This window comes from Apium graveolens, chromosome 7, assembly GCF_009905375.1.
Source record: "Apium graveolens cultivar Ventura chromosome 7, ASM990537v1, whole genome shotgun sequence".
Lineage (NCBI taxonomy): Eukaryota > Viridiplantae > Streptophyta > Magnoliopsida > Apiales > Apiaceae > Apium > Apium graveolens.
Genome location: NC_133653.1, coordinates 203,163,205 through 203,177,080, shown reverse-complemented (window position 1 = coordinate 203,177,080; position 13,876 = coordinate 203,163,205). Strand labels below are relative to the sequence as shown.

Genomic DNA, 13,876 nt, shown 5'->3' with positions numbered 1-13,876 from the left:
GGGTTGGTAAGTGTTATACGTGCCAAAGAGTTAAAGCTGAACATCAACGCCCGAGCGGATTACTACAACCCCTAGATATTCCCGAATGGAAATGGGAACACTTAGCTATGGATTTTGTAGTAGGACTTCCAAGGACGAAAGCAAATCATGATGCAATTTGGGTTATCATTGATTGATTAATGAAGTCAGCACATTTTCTTTCGATCAACGAAAGGTTTTCACTGGACAAGTTAGTACACTTATATCTCAAGGAAAACATGATGCGTCATGGAGTACCTATATCTATTGTATCGGATCAAGATCCCCGTTTTAATTCAAGATTTTGGAGACAATTCCAAGAATGTCTAGGAACCAAGTTGAACATGAGTACTGCTTATCATCCATAAACAGACGGGCAAAGTGAAAGAACCATTCAGACAATCGAAGATATGTTACGAGTGTGTGCAATAGACTTTGAAGGCAATTGGGACGAGCATCTACCGCTAGTGGAATTTTCTTACAATAACAACTATCAAGAGAGTATCGGGATGCCACCTTATGAAGCTTTATATGGAAGAAAATGCAGATCACCTACATGTTGGGATGAAGTTAGAGAACGCAAGATTCTAGGTCCAGAACTGATTCAGCAGACCAAGGAAAAAGTAGAACATATCCGAAAGTGACTTGAAGCAGCACAAAAATCGACAACGTAAATATGCAGATCAATCCAGAAAAGATGTGGACTATCAGGAAGGAGAACATGTATTGCTAAAGGTATCACCATGGAAGGGACTAACTAGGTTTGGCAACAAGGGAAAATTAAAACCTCGTTACGTTGGACCATTTGAAATTTTGAAGAAAGTCAGAAAGGTTGCGTATGAGTTAGCTTTACCACCCCATATGCAGCATATTCATAATGTATTTCATGTATCTATGCTTAAGAAGTACAATCCCGATACAAGGCATGTAATAGAATATGAGCCAATAGAACTTCAGGCAGATTTGTCGTATGTAGAGCAGTCGATAAGAATTTTAGATCGGCAAGAGAGGGTGTTAAGGAATAAGTCTGTACCATTAGTGAGAATTTTGTGGAGAAACCCAGCGGTTGAAGAATAAACCTGGGAGCTTGAGAGTGATATGTTAGAGAAGTATCCTCAGTTATTTATATAGTGTGATTCTGAGGACAGAATCCTGTTAAGGGGGGAAAATGTAGCGACCGAGAAATTACGCTTGTATTATATTATAATAAAGATACATTATGTGTATTATTATGCGATTAAATGTGTTGAGTCATAAAACCCTAATTGCTATATGCTACGTGTTATCTGTTTTGATCTGAACGTGTTTTAGATATTTATTGAGTGTTTTATCGTAAGTTATATACTTTATATCAAAGCCCGTACAGCTCAAACAGTGTTTTAAAAGCCCATATTTCAAACAAAATCATTGGCCCTATTTTTGCCAAAAACGACCTATACCATATCGCTATTCTGAACCCCTAGACGTTTTACAAATTTACTTTTTTCGCGAAAAATGATTTTTCTGGACCCCTTTGGGTACCAAAAACTCCACAAAAATCACATTTTTAATTTTATATGATCATGAAATTATCATACATCATTTTTCTTTGCATTTTTGTAATATTCATAATTTTTGGGAATTTTTAGCATTTATTTTGTATTTATTGGATATTTAAAAATTCATTATTAATACCCAAAAATTATAAAATTTGGGGCCAAATATTTTTATTAGATGTGTAATTAGCCCCTTAATTTTATTTTGGGGTATTATTTTCAGTACTATAAATACCTGATTTATTATTAATTAATTAGTTAATTATAATTAAAAATCAGAAAATCAAGAAATAATTTGTGTGGGTGAAGAACAACTGCAGAGATTCAATCGCAGATTTCATCGTGTTTCTGTTCACCAAATCGATCATGTGAGTAACCAAAATGATCCTCCCGACCTCTACTTTCTATTCATATCACCAATTTGCTGTGTTGTTGATTTGATTTTCAATTCGATTTTTTAGGGTTTATGCTTGAATTAGGCGTTTGTGATTTAAGAATCGTTTGATTGGTTTGATAAGTTATATAGCTTTAAATCGAGTTAATGAATGATTTTGCAGGGTTAATTGATTCGTATAACCCCGGGAAGGTAGTTCCCGAGTTCTTGTGGTTTTAGCAACTTTGAATTCGTTTTTTTTGTGATTTTGGAGATGTTTCGATTGTTGTTGGGTATTGGGATTGATTGTAGAACTCAGTAGCTTTGATTCCGTGTATAAATCATTGAGTTTGATGAAAGATTTCGGGGAGGGCCGTTTTTCAGATGAAGCTCATCGGGGAGCTTCGGTTTTCGCCGGAGATAGAGGAGGAGCGGAGTTTGGACGACTGTGTTGCGGCGGAAAGGAGGCTGCAGTCATAGGGAATCGATTAGCACCAAAAATGGAGCGAAACCGCGTTGATTTAGCCTCGTTTGAGACTCGCCGGAAAGCCGCCGGAACCGGCCACTATCGCCGGGTTCTGGGCTGTTCTTGAGGACCGGGGTTCGACCCGGTTTCAACCCGGAAATCGACCCGGGTTTGATCTTCAAAACCCGAATGCATTAACCTGTTTTCTGTTTCTGGATATTTAATTATTTGATTATATTTTATAAAATCCAAAATCCGATTTTACTAATTTTAAAAATTAATTAAAAATTAGATTCAAATTCTGATTTTTTTTATTAATAATTTCTAAATTATTTTATTAATTAAGAAATTTGAAATTAGTTATTTAGTTATTTATTTAATTATTTATCTAATTATTTATTAGTTATTTATTAGTTAATAATTAGGTAATTAATTAATAAATAAGGATTAAAAATAAGCGAATAATATCATTAATAACTCGATAATTAGTTGAATATTACGAATAACTCGCATTTATACGAGTATTGGTTCGATAATTAGAATTATTATTCGAGCGATAATTTATTTCTTCGAAGAGTGTCGTAATAATTATTCATATTGAAAAATTACATATCGATAATTAATTAATCGTATAAGTTATAATAATAATAATAATAGTTTGATAATTATACGAGGAATGCGAGTAGCTCATATTTATACGAGTAGTTGATCGTTGAGTTAGAGTATGGTGCGAATAATAATTATTTATTAGATAAATAACGCATCAATTAGTTGTATCGATTATTTATTTGTAAATAATCGGTCTAATCGAGCAAGTAATAATAATTTGTAAATAATTGTAATAAATTGTAATTAATCCTAATAATTAGGGATTAATTATTTTAAAATTCAATAATTATTAATTAATTATTTAAAAATATAATTAAGGATTATTTAATTATAATTAATTAATTATAATTAATTATTAATTAATTGAATCTTGTTTAATTCATAATAATTAAACTGTTAGTCCGATTTAAGTGAAACGAAGACCCTTAGGCTCAGAAAAATGAAACGAATTCAATAAAAATAATTGTAGGTCATAATTTCCTCCGAAAGAGAGTGGTCTTGTGATAGTTAATTGTTTATAGGCCCTAATATAGGTAGAATCGAGTCAAATAAATACCGAAAAATTATAATAAAATCAAATAAGGCTGGTTAATACAGGTATGAGTCTGGTAACAATTCTAAAAATATTTATAAGTCGAAAAATTAATTATGTGCTTTATGTGCTATGTGCTTTACGAGATTTTATGAACCCTATGTGCTAAATAATTATATGTGTATATATGCGAGTCAGATAGAAACGCATGTGTAGATTATTAGGGTTACGTAGTATCAATTCGAGATACGCGTATGTAATAAGTTATCTATACGACTACCTTTCAATGATTGATTCAGTATCAGCAAGGGAGATCAAGCAAGAGACCGAAGGCGGTGAGTTGAACCAGGTTAAGTACGCGCCAGGCAAGTTTTTCCCCTATTCTAAATTCAGAATAGTGAATTATACCCCATTTTCCATATCAGTTACACTTTGATAATTCTTGTTCATATACACTGATACACAATTATTGATTCTATTTCATTTCGATTTTTAATTTCTCCCAATTTATTAAATCCTCTATTCATATTCCAATATTTTCACCCTCGTTACATATATTACGATATATCTTGATATTGGGATACATCGAAAGCATGCCGATTGTTCCGGATGCTCAGCTTTGGACTGGATAGTTACGATACGGATTGGGTTTTACCCAGACCTTTAATTAATAGGCCATAGTTTCCTGAGTACTCCTTATGTTGGCTAAGTCTATGCAATTGGGTATAGATCTGCACTGTATCCTAACTGATCAGCAGGTTATAGTGCATAGTTAGTGCTTATTTCCAGTATCATTCATTCGGCACTCGCCAGTAATGGCAAATTATTATTCTATACAAAAATAGATGGTAGTTCAAACCAACAGATTATCGGTTCATTTATTCTTCTCTCTTTACCCTACTATATTGTTGCAGGCTTGTTGAGCAATTTTGGCTCACCCTCTTTTATTATTATTCCCATTATTTTTTAATCAAGGTAGAGAATTAAACCCATCAGAACTCGCATAGTCAAGAAGCGAGTCAAGCAGTGGGACCCTCTTATACCAAGAGTGTTCATCCCTATTCTAGAAGAGAGCTTTGAGTTACCAGATCAGGTGAAACAGGATAAATAGTAATGTTGGTTTGAATAAAAGCTGTGTGGTGAGAATGTAGATAGAATAAAGTAATTGTAATAAAGAGAGTTCTTTAGACATATAATTTGTATTTGGGTTTGTAATAAAGTTAGTGTGTCATTCTTGTTTTCAACTCTTAACCTTAAAAGATCCTGAGTAGCAGTAGTTCGGGGTAATTATTATATTCATATTCCGCTTTTGCAGGTTTAGTGAGTAGTTGATATCAATAATGCCCCAAACCTATACCCTGGATTTGGAGGGTGTTATACTACGTTTATTATACCATGCTTTCATCGGAACCCATGTTGATGATGAGTCCGATTATGGGCTAATCATTATCATGGGGTTCTAGAGGATTTATTTATGGATTTCTTTAGTTAATTTGTTTCGATGCCTTAGTGTGTGGTGATTGTATTATAACCTAGTATTGGTTGTGCTTATTCATCTTATGAGTGTCGCGAACTTATAAGATAGCGTGTTAATTCTTAATAAAGCGACAGCAAATTTAAGGATTTAGAACTTGCCATGCTAGCATAGGTTCATGTGTTATTGTTATGCATGATTTGTAGGTAATTTTAACCATCTTACTTACCCTATGTAATCACGATAAGTAACTTGTGCATTAAACCGTTATGTTGTCAAATCCTATAGACATATAGGGTCTCAATATACTTGATATTTATTCAGCTTCCATCTCTTTTGTGGATGTTTGATAGTGTGGTATTCGTGCAACGAAAGTTGGCGATTATCAGTTTCGTGTTATCTGATTAGTGTCATCACCATTACATGCTAAGGTTAAAAATGAAAAGGCTATTGAATGAAGTACTTAATGAAGTTAGAATCCCATATTTGTGTTATATATTATTAAACTCTCTTAATATCTTTAGTTAATGTTCTCTAGTATAATTCTCAATAGTTAATCGTAGTATAATCAAAACCCAAATTGTTATTCATCTTAGCATTGAATAATAGCCATATTATTGTTGCATAAGTGCATAAATTACAAAGTTAACCTAAACCAATCTCTGTGGGAACGAATCTGATTTATATCTTATACTACTTACGAACGCGTATACTTGCGTGAATTTTAGCGCGTGTTTAGCGACTAACAAGTTTTTGGCGCCGCTGCCGGGGATACGGTGTTAACTTTTAGTTTATGTGTTTGTCATCAGTGATTATTAAAGTTCATTGACTCAGACATTGTTACTTACTTACTCTTTTCCTTGTCGTGTTTTAGGTACTGTAGCGAGCGTGTATGCATACACGTTCGCGGGCTTGTAAGAGAACTCTGGATCAAGCCGAGGAAGAAGCTGTAGTGATTTGAAGGGAAGTTTTTGAGGATAAAGAGAAAGTAGAAGAAAAAGAGAAAGTCGAAGAACTAGCTTTAGTAGTGATGGGAGATCAAGCAGAAAATCCTAAGGCTCTGATGGACTATTCTCAACCTAAGATCAATGATATTCAGTCAAGCATCATCAGACCAGCCATCCCGGCTAACACTTTTGAGATCAAGTCGAGCACGATTCAGATGATATAGAACTCAGTTCAGTTTGGGGGTTCTCTTATATAAGACCCTAACATGCACATTAGGGATTTCATCGAGATCTGCGACACTTTCAAGTAATTTAATGGGGTGACTGAAGGTGCTCTCAAGCTGTGACTCATTCCATTCTCTCTGAGGGATAAAGCAAAGTGCTGGTTACATTCTCTACCACCAGGGTCTATCACCAAATGGGAGGAACTAGCTCAAAAGTTTCTCACTAAATTCTTTCCTATGGCAAAACTGCTGCAATCAGGAATGCTCTTACTCAGTTTGCTCAGCAAACTGGAGAATCTCTGTTTGAGGCTTGGAATCGATATAAGGAGATGCTAAGGAAGTGCCCACACTATGGCATACCTGATTGGATGATTATAAACTATTTCTACAATGGTTTGGGTGCTCAGTCTAGACCTATGCTCGATGCAGCATTTGACGGAGCCTTATGGGCCAAAAGCTATAATGAAGCTTATGAGTTGATTGAGCTCATGGTAGCTAATGAATACCATAATCCTATGCAAAGAATGTTGCAAGGCAAGGTCGCAGGAATTCTGGAAGTAGATACAGGTACTGCTATAGCTGCTCAACTTTAAGCTTTGACGGTGAAAATGGACTCTTTGGCAAATTATGGAGTTAATTAAATCACTAGTGTTTGTGAGCTTTGTGCGGGAGCACATGAAACTGAGCAGTGTGCTATTTCTAGCGAATCAGCTCAATTTGTGAGCAACTTTCAGAGATCACAGCAACAAGCTCCAGCCACTTATTATCCAAATAACCGCAATCATCCTAACTTCAGCTGGAGTAACGATCAGAATACGGTGCAACAATCTTATCAGCCATACATAGCAAAGCAGTATAACCCTCCTGGTTTTCAGCAACCGCAATATGCCCCTAGGCAATAACTTTAACTTCAATTATTACCGCAAGCTAATGAAAAATCTGAATTAGAGGAGTTGCGGCTCATGTGCAAGAGCTAAGTTGTGTCTATCAAGACCTTGGAGAATCAGATTGGGCAAATTGCTAATGCATTACTGAATCGTTAACCTGGCACGCTTCCGAGCGATACTGAAGTGCCAGGCAAGAAGGAAACTAAGGAGCATGTTAAGGAAATTATATTGAGGTCTGGTAAGGTTGCAAATCCTGAAAAAGCTAAGACTCCAGAAGCTAAGTTGAGGCTGAAGAAGAAGAAGTGTAGAAGGAAGCAGAAGTGGAACCAAGGAAGACTACTGTTGAGCACACTCCTCCTGAGGGTAATACAGGGGATAAATGATCTATCCTCCATCTCCTTTTCCTAAGAAGCTGCAGAAGAAAAAGCTGGATAAGAAGTTTGAGAAGTTTTTGGAGGTGTTCAAGAAACTTCACATCAACATACCTTTCGCTGAAGCTCTTGAACAAATGCCTAGTTACGCGAAGTTCATGAAAGGTATTCTCTCTAGGAAGGTGAAGCTTGATGACTTAGAGACCGTTGCTCTCACGGAGGAATGCAGTGCTGTGCTACAACAGAAGTTGCCTCCAAAGCTTAAAGATCCTGGAAGCCTCACTATTCCTTGTACAATTGGAAAGGTATCATTTGACAAGTGTCTATGTGACTTGGGAGCTAGCATCAATCTGATGCCCTTGTCAATCTTCAAGAAGTTGAACTTGCCTGATCCAAAGCCTACTTATATGACTTTGCAGTTGGCCGACCGTTCTATTACATATCCGCGTGGTATTGTGGAGGACATCTTGGTCAAGGTGGATAAACTCATCTTCCCTGCTGATTTTGTAATTCTTGATTTCGAGGAGGATAAGAAGATTCCCATAATCTTGGGAAGACCTTTCTTGGCTACTGTTCGAACCTTGATAGATATGCAGAAAGGTGAGCTCACCATGAGAGTGATGGATCATGATGTAACTTTTAATGTGTTCAATGCCATGAAGTTCCCTATGGAAAATAAGGAGTGCTTAAAAGTGGAGTTGGTTGATTCTATGGTTACTTTAGAACTTGATCAATTGCTATAGTCTGATGCCTTAGAGAAGGCCTTGTTGGGGAATTTCGATAGTGAAGATGATGAAGGGGATGAGCAGTTGCAATTTATGAATGCTTCTCCCTGGAAGAGAAAGATTGATAGGCCTTTTGAATCTCTGGGAATGGAGGAGTTAAACTAATCTCCTAAGCGCCTTAAGCCATCTATTGAGGAAGCTCCTACTCTTGAGCTTAAGACTTTACCTGAACATTTGAGGTATGCGTTTTTAGGTGATGAATCTACTTTTCCTATTATTATTGCATCTGACCTTTCAGGTAGCGATGAGGAGAATCTTTTAAGAATTCTTAGAGAATTCAAATCGGCAATTGGTTGGACTATAGCAGATATCAAGGAAATCAGCCCTTCGTATTGCATGCACAAAATTCTGCTAGTGGAAGGAAGCAAGCCTAATGTGGAGCAACAGAGAAGGCTAAATCCAATCATGAAAGAGGTTGTGAAGAAGAAAATCCTCAAGTGGCTGGATGCAGGGATCATCTATCCTATTTGTGACAGTTCATGGGTAAGCCCAGTACAGTGTGTGCCAAAGAAAGGAGTTATCAATGCGGTCACTAAGAACGAGCTTATTCCTACATGAACAGTCACGGGTGGAGAGTTTGCATGGATTACAGGAAGCTAAACAAGGCCACAAGAAAAGATCACTTCCCTCTGCCGTTTATTGATCAGATGCTTAACAGATTGGCAGGGCATGAGTACTACTGTCTTCTGGATGGTTATTCTGGTTCTAATCGAATTTGCATTGCTCCAGAAGATCAGGAGAAGACTACTTTCACTTGTCCATTTGGTACTTTCGCCTTTCACAGAGTTTCTTTTGGGTTATGTGGAGCACCGACCACATTTCAGAGATGCATCATTGCTATCTTCTCTGATATGACTAGTCATAATATGGAGGTGTTCATGGACGATTTCTCTGTATTTTGTGACTCATTAGATGAATGCTTGCAGAATCTAGGCGACGTTCTCAAGAGGTGTGTTGAGACTAATTTGGTTCTCAATTGGGGGAAATGTCACTTTATGGTGCGACATGGCATTATTTTTGGGCACAAGGTCTCTAGTATTGAGTGGCATTTATGACACTTTATTACGCTCTGTAAAGCATCGAATTGGTGTAAATGTACTCAAGTTGTTGGTGTTTTAATGTGTTTTCTAGTGTTTTTGCATTTTAGGCATTATTCTAAGAGTCAGGTGAATTAACATTATTTTGGTGCTAATATGGTGTTAGGATGATGTCCAAAGAATAAAGCTCTGAAAGCCAACTCAATTGCAGTAGAAATTAAAGAAATTCAGAAGTTTTTCCAGAAGCACGGGGTGCCCGCGCTGGTCTAGCACACGGCCGCACCCATTTGTCAGAGAGGCAGTGCGCCCGGCTGATGAAGCGCGCGGCCGCGCCGGGTCGGGATCCCAGAATCCTGATTCTCGTTGATTTACAATTGGAGGACTTCTATCTTGCATGGGCTGCTATATATACTTAAATAAAGGACGTTTTCTAGAGATGGATATATCAGAGCACAAGGAGAGACGTAAGAAGACCGTGTCAGCCCGATTCAACCAAGACGAAGAAGATCTTGTTTTTACTTGTGAATCTTTGTTCTAAGTTATAACTTGGATGCTAGTTTTCTTATTCGTGAACCTTACTCTTGTTTCGTACTTGGTTTATTATTTATTTAGTATAAAGACTACGTTTATTATACCATGCTTTCATCGGAACCCACATTGATGATGATTCTGATTATGGGCTAATTGTTATCGAGGGGTTGTAGCGGATTTATTTATGGATTTCTTTAGTTAATTTGTTTCGATACCTTAGTGTATGGTGATTGTATGATAACCTAGTATTGGTTGTGCTTATTCGTCTTATGAGCGCCGCGAACTTATAATATAGCGTGTTAATCTTTAATGAAGCGATAATGAATTTAAGGATTTAGAACTTGCCATGCTAGCACAGGTTCATGTGTTATTGTTATGCATGATTCGTAGGTAATTTTAACCATATTACTTGCCCTATGTAATCACGATATATAATTGTGCATTAAACCTTTATGTTGTCAAATTCTATAGAAATATAGGGTCTCAATATAATTGGTGTCAATTCAGCTTCTATCTCTTTTATGGATGTCTGGTAGTATGGTATTCGTGCAACGAAAGTTGGCGTTTATCAGTTTCGTGTTATCTGATTAGTGTCATCACCATTACATGCTAGGGTTAAGAACAATAAAGCTATTGAATAAAGTATTTAATGAAGTTAGAATCCCATGTTTGTCGTATATATTAATTCAACCATTCTTATTCTCTTAGTTATAATTGTTAGTTTAATTCTTAGTTATAATCAAAAACCTAATTTGTTATTCATCTTAGCATTGAATAATAGCAATATCATTGGTGCATAAGTGCATAAATTAATTAGTTAACTAAAGTTAGTCTCTGTAGGAACGAACTAGAAATAATTCTATATTACTTGCGAATGCGTATACTTGCGTGTATTATTAGCGCGTGTTTAGCGACTAACAAGTTTTTGGCGCCGCTGCCGGGGACTGCAGTGTTAATTTTTTGTTTATGTGTTTGTCATCAGTGATTTTTAAAGTTCATAGAATCCGGCATTGTTACTTATCTATTTTCTTGTCTTATTTCAGGTACTTTAGCGAGCGTGTATGCATACGCGTTCGCGGTGTCATATGAGAACTCTGGATAAAGCCGAGGAAGAAGTTGTAGTGGTTTGAAGGGAAGTATTTGAGGACGAATAGAAGGTAAAATAAGAGAAAATAGAGGAACCAATTTTAGTAGTGATGGGAGATCAAGCAGAAATTCCTAAGGCTTTGATGGACTATTCTCAGCCTAAGATCAATGATATTCAGTCAAGCATTATCAGGCCAGCCATCTCGGCTAACGCTTTTGACATCAAGTTAAACATGATTCAGATGATACAGAACTCAGTTCAGTTTGGGGGTTCGCCTACTTAAGACCCCAACATGCACATCAGGGATTTCATCGAGATCCGCGACACTTTCAAGTTCAATGGTGTGACTGAAGATGCCATCAAGCTGCGACTCTTCCCATTCTCTCTAAGGGATAAAGCAAAGTGCTGGTTACATTCTCTACCATCAGGGTCTATCACCAAATAAGAGGATCTTGCACAAAATTTTTTCACTAAATTCTTCCCTATGGCGAAGACTGCTGCAATCAGGAATGCTCTTACTCAGTTTGCTCAGTAAACTGGAGAATCTCTGTGTGAGGCTTGGGATCGATATAAGAACATGCTAAGGAAGTGCCCACACCACGATATGCCTGATTGGATGATTATAAACTGTTTCTATAATGGATTGGGTGCTACTTCTAGACCCATGCTCGATGCAGCATCAGGAGAAGCCTTGTGAGCTAAAATCTACAATGAAGCTTATGAATTGATTGAACTGATGGCTGCTAATAAATACCAGAATCCTTCTCAGAGACTGACTCAAGGAAAAGTAGCAGGAATTCTGGAGTTGGATGCAGCAACTGCCATAGCTGCCCAACTTAAGGCTTTGCCGATGAAGGTGAACACTTTGACTAACTATGGAGTTAATCAAATCACTAGTGTCTGTGAGCTTTGTGCTGGTGCCCATGAGACTGATCAGTGTGCTATTTTTAGTGAATCAACTCAGTTCGTGAGCAACTTTCAGTGATCACAGCAACCTGTGCCAGCCACTTATCATCCCAACAACCACAATCATCCTAATTTCAGCTGGAAAAACGCTCAGAATACGGTTCAACAGTCTTATCAGCAGTACCCAGCTAAGCAGTACAACCCCACTGGTTTTCAGTAACCGCAATATGCACCAAGGCAGCAACTTCAGCTACAACAAGCTAATGAAAAATCTGAATTAGAGAAGTTGAAGCTTATGTGTAAGAGTCAAGCTATTTCTATCAAGACCTTGGAAAATTAAATTGGACAAATTGCCAATGCCTTGCTAAATCGTCAACCTGTTATATTACCTAGCAACACTGAAGTGCCAGGAAAGAGGGAAGCTAATGAGCAGGTGAAGGCAATCACTTTGAGATCTGGAAAGGTTGCGAATCCCGAGCAAACTCAAGTTTCGAATGAAGAAGCTGGGGCTGAAAAAGAAGTAGAGGAGCAGGAAGCAGAAGTGGAACCAAGGAAGACTACTGTTGAGTACACTCCTCCTGAGGGTAATATAGGGGTGAAACAGATCTATCCTCCACCACCTTTTCCTAAGCGGTTGCAGAAGAAGAAACTGGATAAGCAGTTTGCGATGTTTCTGGAGGTGTTCAAAAAATTTCACATCAACATACCTTTCACTGAGGCTCTTGAACAAATGCCTAGTTATGCAAAGTTTATGAAAGGTATTCTCTCTCGGAAAGTGAAGCTAGATGATTTAGAGACTGTCACTTTCACGGAGGAATGCAGTGCTGTGCTGTAACAGAAGTTGCCTCCAAAGCATAAGGATCCAGGAAGCTTCACTATTCAATGCACTATTGGAAAAGTGTCTTTTGACAGATGTTTATGTGACTTGGGGGCTAGCATCAATCTGATGCCTTTGTCAATCTTCAAGAAGTTGAATATGCCTGATCCAAAACCAACTTATATGACTTTGTAGCTGGCCGACCGTTCTGATTACATATCCGCGACGTATTGTGGAGAATGTCTTGGTCAAGTTTGATAAACTCATCTTCCCAGCTGATTTCGTAATTCTTGATTTTGAGGAGAATAAGAATATTCCTATAATTTTGGGAAGACCTTTCTTGGCGATTGGCTGAATCTTGATAGATGTGCAGAAGGGTGAGCTTACAATGTGGGTGCTGGATCAGGATGTAACTTTTAATGTGTTCAATGCTATGAAATTTCCTATAGAAAATGAGGAGTGTTTTAAGGTGGAAATGGTCGATACTGTGGTTAATTCTGAACTCGATCGATTACTAAGGTCCGATGCTTTAGAGAAAGCCTTATTGAGGAATTCTGATAGTGAAGATGACGAAGGTGATGAGCACTTGCAATATCTGAATGCTTCCCTCTGGAAGAGGAAGATTGATATGCCTTTTTGTTAGTCCCTAACAATGCAACAAGAATTGCAGAAGGGGGGTTGAATGGAATTCTTGAAACTTTTTCTTGGTTTAAAAGTGTTCTAACTTGAAATATATATCTGTGTGAATTGATTTGCAAAGTGCGGAATAATAACTTGGAATGAATTAAGACACAAGTAATTAAAAACACAAGTCTTTAAAAACTTTCTGGTGGATTTGAATGTATCCACCAGAGATATATATTATATCAAGAGAACTCTGTGTAGCAAGGTTTGCTCACAGCTGCTTACAAATGTGAACAACTAAGTTTACAGAGAAATGCTAATAATACAGCTTACAAATGTTTCTCTGAGAAATTTCTTGCTTAGTGTTCTTGTTGTTTTATTTGCTACTTCTTGGTTTATATATCACCAAGATTACAAAGTAATAAGACAAGATAATAAAACAAAACCTATCAAGTCTAATACTATGCTGCTTCATTAATCTATTCCAGCATCTTTGAATATCTTCATAATAGCATGGAAATGGCAATGCTCCTTTGTTCTCTAAAACCCAGTTGAATAGGCTTCCGCATTCCTTTTGCATACACTCGACGCATGTGACTGTGTTGTCACTGTCAACTGATGTTTGAATTGATTATCCATCGGGTATATGATCA

At 37.1% G+C, this 13,876-nt stretch overlaps 2 non-coding genes across 2 annotated transcripts; both read right to left on the bottom strand.

Annotated features, from left to right (window-relative positions):
• Positions 1-6,429: 6,429 nt before the first annotated feature.
• On the bottom strand, positions 6,430-6,536 carry LOC141676306 (small nucleolar RNA R71). The gene has a single exon (XR_012556905.1). It is a non-coding gene; the product is annotated as a small nucleolar RNA R71 (small nucleolar RNA).
• Positions 6,537-11,375: 4,839 nt separating this feature from the next.
• On the bottom strand, positions 11,376-11,482 carry LOC141675380 (small nucleolar RNA R71). The gene has a single exon (XR_012556036.1). It is a non-coding gene; the product is annotated as a small nucleolar RNA R71 (small nucleolar RNA).
• Positions 11,483-13,876: the final 2,394 nt, after the last annotated feature.